Source organism: Atractosteus spatula, chromosome 4 (genome assembly GCF_055471065.1).
Source record: "Atractosteus spatula isolate fAtrSpa1 chromosome 4, fAtrSpa1.hap1, whole genome shotgun sequence".
Classification (NCBI taxonomy): Eukaryota; Metazoa; Chordata; class Actinopteri; order Semionotiformes; family Lepisosteidae; genus Atractosteus; species Atractosteus spatula.
The window spans coordinates 36,555,503-36,569,635 of record NC_142709.1 but is presented as its reverse complement, the minus strand read 5'-3'; the positions used below and the strand labels follow the sequence as shown (position 1 = coordinate 36,569,635).

General features: G+C 38.4%; 1 protein-coding gene across 2 annotated transcripts in view; it reads left to right on the top strand.

Annotated features, from left to right (window-relative positions):
• Positions 1-12,415: 12,415 nt before the first annotated feature.
• The window catches only part of ino80e (INO80 complex subunit E), a 42,731-nt gene continuing 41,013 nt past the window's right edge, over positions 12,416-14,133 (top strand). For both annotated transcript variants that reach the window (XM_088912966.1, XM_088912964.1), the window contains exon 1: positions 12,416-12,479. The gene's annotated coding sequence lies outside the window, so the exon portion shown is untranslated. The remainder of the gene's footprint in view (positions 12,480-14,133) is intronic.

The following is a 14,133-nucleotide window of genomic DNA, read 5'->3' as shown; positions in this document are numbered from 1 at the left end:
GCATTTGTTCAGGATTCCATACTCCACCGATTGTCCTGCGGATTAGATAGAGATTAAGAGAAATTGTTTCCTTGACTCTGGTGGCATCAGCAATCAAGCACACCTCCAAACCCCATGATCCTCTTGCAGGTCAAAAGAGAAGTGACTTTTTAAAGAAAAGTTTGTTTGTTTTACATACAGTATACAATGCTGTAGCCCTAAAGTTAAAGTATTGTCATTTCAATTACTCAAAAGCAGATGATTGAGATTCACCAGTGAATTTGATCACTTTCAAGGAAGTAGAAATGTTTCCGAAACATACTTGATTTCGCTATACTTGTTCTACATTTTGTAAACTGCATGAACATGTAGGCGAATACAATGGAGCTTAAAAATTGACCCAGCTTTGCTAATTCATTATCATTTAGGATTAGATAAGAATATCATCATGATGTGTATGACCATGATACATACAGGGCATGACATCCAGATATAAAAACATTAGCATCACCTTCTTGGCTAAGTAACTAGTAGCCTCAAGCAAGCACACATGGATGAACAGATTAAAATTTCTTCAAGAATCTTAGAGAATCAATCCTTTGTAATATGGTTTGGAAGGTTTTTTTACTTATTGTACATTCACATCTCAGATATAAAGTGCAGTAGATGGTGATTCTACTTGGAACCACATTCTCTAGAATGTTGAATGAGTAAAATTATTGCATAGAACTATAGATTCTTATAGTGTGCTGTTCTTAACTGCATTTAAAAGACGGTTATTTCAGGAAAAAATGGAGAAGTGATCCTTGAGTTCGATGGAGAGCCCAAGACGGAACTGATGGAGGAAGGCTTCCTGGTTCCAGGGCACTAGGGAAGCCAAAGATTGGAACTCAGAGGCATAATCCTGGAATGGACAGGATCCCTGAGACAGCGTGGTAAGTCGTGAAGAGGTGAAATGATGAGTGTGAAACTGTCCAAAAACAGACTGCATGGCAGTCTGAAAAAGATTGATATCGGCGGTCTCGGGGAGATTTCAGACGAGGAGGGTACTAGCCCAATCCAGAGCTTGTCCAGAAAGGTTTGAAACCATAAAGGCAATTTGTTCCCTGTCACTAGGGAAGCAATCAGGTCGGAGATGAAAAGTCATCCAACACTGGGTCATAAAACACTGGCATTTAGCTGGATCACCCTCAAATGTGCCTATAATTATACTAGATGCTCGGGTATAATCTGGAAAAAGCATTTACAAGTTACATTTTCGTAATCCCCCATTTGTAATATTATTTATCTTACATAATTTCAATATATTAATTTACTTTCAAGAAACAAAATATTCTCTGTAGAAAAAAAATACATTTAGGCCTTCTAGAAAAATGTGTCAAGCCTTATAGTCTTATAGTCTATTTCCATAGAGAATTGTAGCATTTATAGGAAAATTGTTCTGGTGAATGCTATCATTTAAATTAATAGCAGATCACAAATTCATATCACAGCAAGAAGCATTTTTTTTCCTTTTTCAATAGTTCTTAACCCCCCCAAAAAACATGCTCTAGTTTTTTTTCTAGTAATATGTTCTATGTCCTATTATTGTATGGCCACATTTTAAATTGAACAAATGTCTCCACCTAGTGGGTGAATCCGAAGGTGTAAGTGATGAGTCAGTGGGTGTCGGAATTTAGACAATTTCGAACTGTTAGAGCTTTTTGACTTTGAACAAAAACTGTTCCAATATTTGAGTCACTGTAAAATTTTAAAATGTATAAATAATCAGCATCTGGGAATTCTGACTTTATTTACTTGAATGTCACAAGAATACATTAGGTTTTTTGCTTCCACAGTAAAAAGCTAAAAGTGTGACCCAGAACAACATTATGGATGCATATGTATAGTACCCTTTATACTTTAGAAAATATTCACTTCCCTTGCATTTTTTCACAATTATTATGTTGCAAACTTAAATAAAAATATTAATATGGGAGTTTTTGTAACTGATCTACACACATTATTCTATAATGATAGAGAGGAACAAAAGTTATTGTATGGAAATTAAAAATAAACATTATAATGACTTAATTTGATAAGTATTGACTCCTTTTGCAATGAAACTCCAAATGTGATCAGCTCAATTGGTTGACAAGATATCAGTAAAAGCATCTAGGGTGTTGAACATTCCCAGGAGAAGTCAGGTCAATTGTGGCAGGCCAGCAGTAATTAGGATAGTGGCTAATTTTATAGTGGTTAATTTTACATGGGGTTAATAAAGACTGGGTTAGGATATGAGGTGACTCACGGTGGAGGTTGGTACTGGGTTAGTTTAAAGCAGGCAAGCAGGCAAGCAGGCATTGTGAGAGCAGAATGTTTTTGTTGAATAAAGTCTCTGTGCAGTTCTTAACTGTGAAAGACTCTGCTCGACTCTGATACACTGTGAAATTAAAGAATGGTGTGAAATGATGTTGTCTTCAGAAGACTCCCACCACAGGCCTTGGTTTGGTTTTCCTGTTTGGACCCATGCAGACCAAAGTTGCAGCTTTGAGAGTACAGTGTGAGAGCTGTGCAAGATCATTTGGAATTCAAAATGCACACTTCTCCTTACCGTACATCGGGAAAATGGAACCACAGAGAGGTTTAACCAGCTTTGATGAACATACTGGCCACACTAGAGCCTTATCTCAAACATGGCAGGATAGTCTTATCCTCTAAATACAGCATTATGGACTTAAAGACTAAGTGACTTCCCAGCTATCCAAAGAGGACTGATCATGTATCAGCCCTGAAGTATTACTTAGAACTAGTATTAATTTCATGCTCCACAATGTGCTCACTGACCTGAACCTATAGAAGTCCCTAATCCAGCATGAGATGGAGCTGCCACATGAGTTCGTAGGTTCACCCTTGTCTCCACACAGTCTGTGGCCTTCTTACTCTATTACATAGAAGGCTCTGATATAAACAAAGAAGATGGTGGAGTCAGTTTTCATAAGAGTTCCATTACTAATGACAAATCAGACCCATTTACATTTCAGAGTGGAAGGAGATGGCCCACTGAGAAATGCAGGAGGACCTCACTAAGAGCACAAAATCAGGGATTAGAATACTCCATTTTGCTGACTGGGGTGGTCTGCCTTCCTTCAAAAGATTAGAATATATTTTCACACAAGTGGGCATGAGTATCAATGGACAACTCACTGGTCCCACTGTCTTAACATGCTATCAGGCACCAATCATCGGCTAGCTTGTTCCTTTACCAGTCCTGAATGCATCACTTTGCTCTTTAGAACTGTTTAGCATGGTATAGTTCTTGGAAGTTAGAGAAAGACATACAAAGAAACTTCTCAGCACTTTTTTAAGCTGTGTGTAAGCCTTGCATCTCCATCTTGTAGTACTATGTGCATAGCTGGTAAACTCTGATGGTGAGACTGGTGGAGAGGATAGAACACAAACATATTTTAACTGAACTTTAGTGTATAAAATAGAGTTTTAAAAAATTTATTTTTACTTTTCATTCCTAAGAATGGATGTGTTGATGCCACTTTTTAGTCTCAGATGAACCTCTGATTGGTTTCGTTTTCTAGGTATAGTTGCTTGCCTCTCTGATGGTTTAGTCAAGTGGTTATTTAATAAAACTATTCAGAAGCCACAGAGGTGGAATGGAGATGTCTGCAAAATGTTTTACTACACATATTCAACTTGTTGTTATATTATGTGGAGGATTAAGAAGATTCATGTTGCTGGAAAGGCAGAAAAATATATCTTACTTATATTACCTTGTACTGTAAATCCAAATTATACTATCCAGAAAATTCTAATTAACAATATGTTGGTGAGCCATGCATAACACAGACTGTACTTCATTGCTCTCTCTTGGTTATTCACAAGACTCCATACCACTAAGTGACGGCTGTTTCTCCAAGACACACTACCACTGATGGAATTAGCAACAGAATATGTAAATTACAGTATACACCTTTGTGATATGCAGAACACTTACAAACTGCTAATTCAGGGGCTCACCATCCAAGTCCTGGAGTTCCACACATTTGTTGTGTTTTGTTCCAACTGAATTCTTTACATAATAGCACTAATTATATAAACTAAGTAATCACAAAAGCACACCAGCGCCTCTACTTCCTTCTAGGTATGTCTCCACAAACAAATTTCTGCAGATGTACAAAAAAAATAATTCTTACCAGATGCATTAATGTTTCGTACGGTAATTGCTCAGCTCATGAGCAAATAAAACTACATAAGGTGGTGGAGACAGCCCAGGCCATTACTGGTACAGAAGTCCCCACAAGTAAGATCTACAATCTATGCACTGCATAGATAACATAATTCACTTTTCTTTTTTCTTCCATCTGGCAAAAGATTTAGGAGTATAAAAGCCAGAACCTCTGGGTTCAAAACAAGATTCTTTCTCATAGACATCAGACTTCTGAACACCTCCTAATGCTTTTACCCCCACTTTACACCTCACTGCTTTTGCACTTTTGCACTGAACTCACAAAACTTTCACTACTTGGTTTTTTCTATTTGAATGCTGCTGAAGATTACAGTATATTGCTGCTAACCATAAGTCTATAAATACCACTGCTACTTGTATTTTACACTGCTGCTTTCCACTATATTGATGGCACACATGAATTATGTTCTTGTCTCCAACTATTTTTTATTTAATTTGTCATGTGAATTGTTGTGTCATTTTTTATGTGAGGAAACATGCAAATAAGAATTTCATTGTACTCAGGAACATATGACAATAAACTTGAAACTTACATTTTTTTCAATTTGAATATTGAATATTTTAAGTTTCTTATTAAACACAATAGTTTAAAAGCAAAATCCAAAATGTAAGAGCCAAGAATGGTTAAAGTGTTGAAAACAATTATATTTGGTTTATTAAGGGTTGAATTATGTAACAAAGATTGGTTGTAACATAAAACAAGAGTTATAGGAGTCCCCAGGACCAGGACTGAATCATGCTGGACCTCATGTACAGAAATCTGTTTTAAATAAACAGAAAAATTGGGTGTTATAGTCACAGTAAGGTGACCCCTAAAATATTTTTTGGGTTTGTTTTTACGACTATGCCACCTGGGTGCCAGGACCCTTTTTTATCTGCAATGGGTTCTTTTCATCTCCCAGGACCATCAATGCATTCTCAGGCAAGCAACAGACACTAGTAAGGCTAAAGTGCCCATTTATTTTCTAATGATTAACAACATTTCACACTGTTCACTCAACACATTATAAAACATTATAAAAAAATCAATTCTAAAAGACACACATTCTAGACTTGCCACAAGCACCCCATTGGACCCCCATTACTCAACAAATATCCAACGTTTTAAGCTTATTTGGTCCCACAGATCTGTCCTCAGTGTAGCTCTCTAAGTCCAGTTTTCGGTTGAAGGGGGAGAAAGATGATGCTGGCATCTTCCTCCACTGCTCCCAGTCCTTGACGTCTGAGTCCTCTCCTGGTCCAACTGCCGCAGTCTGTCTCCAAAACTTCCTTCTTTCAAAGGTCCTGGTTCTGTCTTGACTGGGACATTTTAGTCAGCTAAAAAGACATATGGCCAGCAGCCATATCACCCTGTAACTCACATCTGGCAACCACTTGAAGCTAAGCAGGTGTGAGCCTGATGAGTACATGGATGGGAGACCTCCTAGGGAAAAACTAAGGTTGCCGCTGGAAGTGGTGTTAGTGGGGCCAGTAGGGGGCACTCACCTTGCAGTCTGTGTGGGTCCTAATGCCCCAGTATAGTGACAGGGTCACTATTTTTAAAAAAGCTCCATCCTTCAATTGAGATGCAAAACCATGGTCTTGACTCCTACTGGTCATTAAAAATCCTTGGTGGGGGTGGAGGGGGGTCCCCATTACCTGTTAAGAGTGGTGAGTCCAGAAAAGTGTGAAATTGAAACATGGTATTTTATTCAAAACCTGAATTAAACCTGAATTCCAACTGAAGACTTCTAAGGGTAAGATCTGTTACATAACATGTCAGCAAAAACTAAAGAGAAAAATGTTTACAAAAATGTTGATGTGTTGTATTCAGCCCCATGAACCCAATATTTGGCCTTGTGTTTTGGATCACTGTTGTCACGGAAGCCGGATTGGTCTCCCGTGGAGGGTGATAATAATAATAATTGCTTACACTTATATAGCACTTTTCTGGACACTCCACTCAAAGTGCTTTACAGGTAATGGGGACTCCCCTCCACCACCACCAATGTGCAGCATCCACCTGGATGATGCGACAGCAGCCATAGTGCGCCAGAATACTCACCACACATCAGCTATCAGTGGGGAGGAGAGCAGAGTAATGAAGCCAATTCATAGATGGGGATTATTAGGAGGCCATGACTGGTAAGGGCCAATGGGAAATTCTGCCAGGACGCCAGGGTTACACCACTACTCTTCGAGAAATGCCCTGGGATTTTCAATGACCACAGAGTCAGGACCTCAGTTTTACGTCTCATCCAAAGGATGGCACCTGTTTACAGTATAGTGTCCCCATCCCCCTGCTGTCCCCACTAACACCTCTTCCAGCAGCAACCTTAGTTTTTCCCAGGAGGTCTCTCATCCAGGTACTGATCAGGCTCACACCCGCTTAGCTTCAGTTGGGTGCCAGTTGTGAGTTGCAGAGTGAGATGGCTGCCAGTAAACACTGGTAAATGGTGATGTTTAAGACCCTATGCGAGGCGGCGATTCCAGAAAAAGAACCATAGATGGGGTTCAGGAAAGACACAGGATCACTGTGATCATTATTGGTGGTCACAGTGAAGTAGGGAAGTTCATGCAGACGTGTGGAGAAAATCCGTATGCAAACATATCCAAAGAAGCTCAAAGGGAAGTCAGCAAGCAGTCCATTAGTCCATTGTCGGGAGACCCATCAGGAGATACAGACGAACAGAAACACAGACAAGACGAGACGAGAATTCAGGAAATACGGGGCTCCGTTCCAAGCCCTGGGCTCAGTGGGTCAGGGAGCGTAAACAGGCCTATGCCCACAGGCCACGGACGTGGGGCGACCGGATACTAGGCGGACTATCGAGCTACCATATACCAAAGCTGAGCCCCAGAGGCAGGAAGGAGTAAATTTAAATAGGAAAACAAAAAAAAGGCACACCAGGAAATAATGCAGGTAATTATTAAAAGCACTAACATGAGGAGGTTGGAGCGCCCTTTGGAGGAGAGGATGGTGACCGTAACAACTGTCCTACTGAGAGGCTAAGATTTTTTATTTCAGTTTTAGGTCTGAAGCAGTTTTTCTTCTAATACTAGATATTTGGATATCACATGGATGAATATTTTCTTCCATCTCAGCCATTGTATCTCTTTTAAGGCCACCACAGGCCTCACTGTGTCATTCCTCACCAATTTCCTCTTTACCCTATAGCGGCAATGCTTATTAATAAGTCAGAATTAAATGTTGCTGTGTTTTCCTAAATGCGGCCATCTCTCTTTCTCATTTTTGTGGTGCAGCCACAAAATGCAGTTCTGCATTTGCAGTTCTGATTAAAAGTTTTCTCTCAGGAACAGCTCCCAAATGGGGATGCACCCAGCCATGATTGGCTATCATGATCAATGGCCATTCCTGGCACCTATCTGTCTGTGAGATTCTTGGGAACATCTGCAGTCCTAGATGTCAGAGGTCATTGTTACTTATTGTTACTCATCTCTCGCCTTGACCCACCAATCAGGAACCTGAAGGGCGTGGTAACCCCACGTGGGTCCGAAATGCCTGCTAAACTTTCGACCAATCATCACCCATCACATGACGGCCAGTGTTGTCTGTATAGGGACTGCAACCGTGTTTCAGCAAAGTGTCAGCCCAGGGAATGCCCGTACATAAATCGCTAGCCAGCGCCAACGTGTATGCTTCGCTTGATCACCGGAGTATATGTTTGGACTCTTGTTGACAACCTGAATACGTTTTTATTAGCAATAGCACTACACCAGAAGCAAACCAAGTTTCTTCCTCGTAAAGAGTGACTTACTCAGAACCGCGGTCACCCTCCGTTCATAGAGACTTTCTACTAGTCAGCCGGATGAAGCCTATTGAACGCCGCAGCGATTGAACAGAGCCACTAGCTGGTCTTTGGTGCCCGTGCCAGGAAATACGAATCCATATCTGGATAAGTAAACCCAATGTTCTACATTGCATCTAAATAATTTAATTATTATCTCAACACAAGTTAATATCAATTCAATTCATAGAAGTAATGTATTTACTTTTGAGTAGCTAATGTAGAATTTATATTAATGAGCCTGAGTAACAGTAGTATAGCCGATTGGTTTACTGAAGCATATTCTTTGTATCTCTTTGTGTTTTGCATCTCTTCGTGATTATATACCTTGCACTTTGATAACCTTCACAATAAGATCTGCCATCTGTATCCAGGCAGACTGTTAAATGTTTTATATGCGCAATTTATGTATTAAGAAATGCATCTCGTGTATTGAATCCATGTGTCTCGCCGATTGATTGATTTTCTAATAGCCATAACAAATCACCTAAATTGTCCCAGTAAATTCACAAAACCCTTACAACCCATACGTTTAGTTTAGAGGAACAGTGTGATCCAGGTACTGGCTGGAAGCCTTCTACTTATTGATGATTTATTTCACCATGATCACAGATTTATAAAGGATGTTTGTAAAGTTTTTATTCCCATTTCCTAATCTTGGGGTTTACACAATTTTATCCAAGTTATTGTGAAGGCTCCTTTTTTTTCCATTCATGGAGTCTATACTTGAAATTCATTACCCCATGAAAGGAACATCACATAGACTGTCATTTCTATTTTAAACTTATTAAATTTACTATTGTTGCACTGACACACCCTGTTGCAAATTGGGTATCTCAGCCAGGCAATGAAGTTGTTTTTTTACCTGTCAAAAAATATTCAGTCTCTGCCAAAGACTTGTTATAACTGCAGAAAAATACATAAAAACAGGGATATTACATTAGTAATATTCCTCATCAGTTTCATTAAAATAATCAATATTCATGCACTCTTAAGTAACTATGGCTACTTAAGTGAATTAAATGGATATTACAATATTTTACAATTACTAACAAGTGTTTTTCAATATCAAGTTCACTTTTTCCAATCTTTTCACAAATTACACCAACACAAAGCTTGGCACAACTGTTCATTTCATGCCCAAAATGCACTAAAGCTATCAAAATACTGCAAACTTGTCTCAAAATAAAATAATCCTATTGAAACACAAGCACCTTTTTTTCTTCCAACAAGAATACTTTGTCCATCATAGCAGAATGACCTGTAAAACACTAAAGACAGGTGGCATTACAGTAGATCTGTAGTTCTCAAACTATGGTACAAACTAAGTGGTACGCGGAGCGCCCCCAGGCGGTACGCCAGATGACCCTGGAACTTTGTTGTGTGCACTAAAAAATTGGGATGGATTTTATTTTTTTCTATTTTAATCAAATTAGTATGTGTCAAATACGCAGCTTACGTACTACTCTACAGCGTGCACTAATACTTGAGTGAACACAAGAGCTACTATTTAATTCTATACCATTGTATAGGAATGCGTGCTATGAACGAAAGTGGCCAATTGTATTTAAAAAAAAGTTATCTCCAGCAAATAGGGAGGTAGGAGAATGTGCATGGTTTTGGAACACTGGAAATCATGTGAGCGCAGGAAAGCTAAATAGATAACAGAAGAATATTTAAGGACTGTTCTAGGATAATTTGAGAAAAATATACCGAGCGTCTCTGTGTTTCACTCCCATGCGCATGAAATAAAAACTTATTTTAACTTCTGAGACAGACTCCTGAAACGGAAACGTTACAAACCGTTACAATAACAAAAGGACAGACAATGAAATCTGGGTTATTTCGAAGTCGCAAATGTGAGATAAAAAGTCGCAACTGTGAGATATAAAGTCTCAATTCTGAGATATAAAGTCGCAATTGCAAGATATACAGTTGCAATTGCGAGATATAAAGTCGGAATTCTGAGATACAAAGTCTCGCAATTGCGAGATTTTGTCGCAATTCTGAGATATAAATTCACAATTCTGAGTTTTTAAGTCGTAATTATGAGTTTTTAAGGCGCAATTCTGAGATATAAAGTCGCAATTCTGAGATATAAAGTTGGAATTCTGGGATATAAAGCTGGAATTGTGAGATATAAAGTCAGAATTGTGAGATATAAAGTCAGAATTCTGAGTTTTTAAGTTGCAATTGTGACAAATTCAATTACACATTCACTGTGGTTCTAGAGGCTAATATTTACTGTATGCATTTCAATTTAAGCCTTTGTAAAATGGATAAATTACCTGCTGGTTTGTCTGAAAGTTCTTACTATAGATGTGACAGTTGAATGGTTGAGATTTGGCTGACCTCTTAGACCAGCCTCTCTGAATGACAAACCATGCTTTATGACATGGTCTGTTATGGTAGCTCTTATCAGGCATAATAGCTCATGGTCTTCCTCTGTGGCGAATGCCACCACGCATTCAAACTCCTCTCCCTCTTCCTCTCCATCGTCCCGCCATTTGTCTTTCACCCCCTCTTGCATTTCTTGCTGGGTCCATGTTGAGCAAAATCATTCCAAAGATTTCCTCTTTTTATAAGATGGTCATGGAATTGCACCTGGGTAGGAAATGGGAATTTAGTCTACATTTAGTATACATAACTTCAATCAGCAGTTTGTCTCAGTAACCTTTATCAAAAACTTTGCTGTGGACTTTGAATGTGTTCAAATATATTTGCGACCTAGCAAATTGCTATCCCCTTGGATTTTACTGTATATGTTAGGTTCTGAAATTTAGTGTTATCAGTTTGAGACAGAGTATGCAAGCATGTGCAAATTGGGCTGTTAAAATATACCGTTTTGCTGGTAGTGGAGCTTGAGTGAGAAGTGAATTGAAGAATTTTGAAAACTATGTTCACCGAATGCATTTTGTGTCTAAGCAATGAAAAAATCATTCATGGTTTGGTCCACGTAGAGGGCTGTTGTGTTAACCGTGTGAAGAGTTTTGAAAAAGGGAACTCGGTATTGAAAAACACTTGTTAGCAACTGTAAAAAACTGTAATAGCTTGCTTGAGCGCACACCCCACCAAATACAATAAATTAACTTTTTTTGTTGTTGTTTTTTTTACCTGGTTGGAAAGTAGTGAACCAGCTGAACCCATTTATATCCATCTAATTAGTGCCTCTGCTATGAAGTCTGAACAAATGGGTCACGTGTTTTCACAAACACTCAAAAAATCAATGGGCTCTGACAAACTGGAAGGTAATACAGTACTTTACATAAATATCTTAAACAACTGAGTCATGTATTCTGTGAACTTTCTCAAAAGTGACTGGACACATTTACAGTTAACAGTTGCGAGGAAATGGTCTATAAACCGAAGCAACACTGGCAAAGACACTTATCTGACAAAACCATGGTGATTTTCTATTAGCTGTGGGTCTGTATGATAGATTTCAGCTACATTTGGAGAGGCACAAATTTCTGTTTGGTCAGAAGTGCGACTTTTCCCTGTCTAGCATTGTCCAGTTCTAGCCGGGGAACAAGAAGTGTTCTATAAACCCCAGCAACATTGGCAAAGACACTTATCTGTCAAAAAAATGTGATTTTCTATTAGCTAGGTCTGTGCAATAGATTCCACCCACTTTTGGAGAGGCATAAATTTAAGTTTGGTTGGGAATGAGACCTTTCTCCATCTAGATCTACACCACAGTTTGGCTAGAGGTGATCTACACAGACCAACACTATTAGTCAAGACTTAAAACTGAATGAAGAAGGGTGATTTGCTATTGGCTTAGTGTGTCAATATTGTATGTTTAACCACTATGATGATGCTTAAAATATGTTTTTGTCCCCAGTTATTGTTAAAAATCTTGATTGTATTAAAATGTAAAAAATTATCTGTTTTTAATTACAATAAACAGATATTTGATACAGCTCCCTTAAAAAGCTTGCACCTCAAAAAGCTTTTCATTGAATGGAAAAAAAAAACATATTTATAAGAAACAAAATATAGGAATGCCAATTTACAGAAATACTGTAGAATAAACGTCCTGCAAAATTAATTTTAAAAAGATTATAATAATTATAATAAGATTAGTCAAACTTGAGGACCAGTGGAGGTGATGTACAATTAAAAAATGCCCTTAAAAATATAGCAGAATGTTCAAGGAATTACAAGTAACCGGGAAGAAATAACAAAGCAGGTGTTTTTGCGGCTTGTTGCTTCGCTTAATGTTGCTATACTCTTCAAAGCCACCGTAGTGGCCGAAGATCTCAAACTGTGATTGAATTTCGGTCGCTTGCAAACACTTCCGGGTCATTCTCGTCCTGTCGCGTCACTAGTTTCACGCTACTACAGATTTGGACTCAACGTATTTTGAAAGTTTCAAACTACCTTTCCCATAACTCTCTTTTAGTGATACTTCCGCTAAGTCAATCGAAAGATACCGGAAGCGATTGATTTGTCTCTGCTGCAGTTTTATGGTAGGTTTTAAGATAAATACAGAAAATCACAGAAAGGTTTATTCTTCGTTAATGTTTTTTTGTGGTTTGTATCTGAAGTTCGTAGCGTTCGTTACTGCTGTTATTTTACATTTCTATCATGTTTACAAAATAAATGACAGTAGGAAGTTAACTTCTAGTGAGGTGTCGTAGCGTGCGCGGAATTTATGTGAAGATGCTTTTATTGTGAACATACAGAGTTGCCTAAAATGTGATTGCATTTAGTGTACCAATAGTTGCAGTATTAATGTGTCCAACTAATAGAAATTCAAATTTCTATGGGTCGCAATAATTTAAAGAATCTATAATATAGCGATTAGATTATACGTTCTGTTCGCTGCAGCAATATCGCCATTTTAATGCGAGTTTGATAGATAACGCAGTGCATATACTGTGAAATGAAATACTGTTTTGTGTTATCTGCCCTTCCAGGATTCAGTGAATGCATTTCAGTGTTTGTAAACAAATAAACAATAAGACAGCTGCACATTCATAGAACACAAATGAACGAAACCCTGAATCAGATTTGCTCATTTACACATATCTGTTTAATGCCATGTGGAGGTTAATCTACTGTAGTAGTTTTTTAATTGACGTTACAGTACTCGTAAGCATTTTTTTAAATTGAAAAATACTATATTATGTGGAAAAATAATTTAGAATTCACCTGGACTGAAAACCAACAGCCACAGTGTAAAAAAGGGAAGCTGACAGCAGAAGACACAGTACAATAGAAAACACTACACAATGTAAACAGTACATTACAAACATAATAAATAATAACAACCAGAACAATAAATATGTGGTAGTGAAAAAAAACATGGTAGACCTTGCAAAAATGCGTAGTGTAGAAGCGCATTGAGTTTTGAGACATTGCGCTTAGCTGTTAAGGATGCAGGAGGGTAGAGAATGTTCTTAAGTCTAGTAGTCCATGCTTTAATGGTGCAGTGCTGCTTGCTTGAGCGCTGGGGGGAGAACCTTTTTTGGCAGGTATGGTTGGGATCTTGGATGATGGATTGGGCTTTATTGTAACAGCAGATATGAATGTCACTGATTGATGGTAAATCACATCCTACACTCCCCTGTGCCTTTAATACCCCTTTGTAGTGCATTTTTGTCATGGATGGTAGTATTGCTGTACCATACAGTGACATCACGAGTGAGGACAATTCCTATGGTGCTGTGGTAAATGTTTGTGAGTAGCCCATACTGCATTTCTTTAAGCACCGCAGAAAGTGCAGGTGCTGTTGTGCCATTTTCAGGCTGGCTACAGTATTGTGAGACCAAGCCAAGTCTGTGGAGATCTGCAGACCCCTCTGGGTCTCCTGAAGTCCATATTGAGTTTTTTTTTTTTTATTTTATTTTTTATTTTGTTGCCTGATCTTAGTAGTGTCTGGATTGTGCTATGTTTTTTCCATTTTGTTACAATGGACTTCACGATGTTCCTAGGAAGGTTCAAAGCTTTGTCAGTTATTGTATAACCTGCTTTTTTCCTCCTAACAACTTAATCTCGAAGTTCCAAGGGCAGCTCCTTGGTCTTCATGGATAGCAGGACTGATCTGATCTGCTGTTTTAGTTGTGAGACCTCACAAAGTCAGTGGTATTTGTTGTGCAATCAAGCAGTTGAACACAGGTG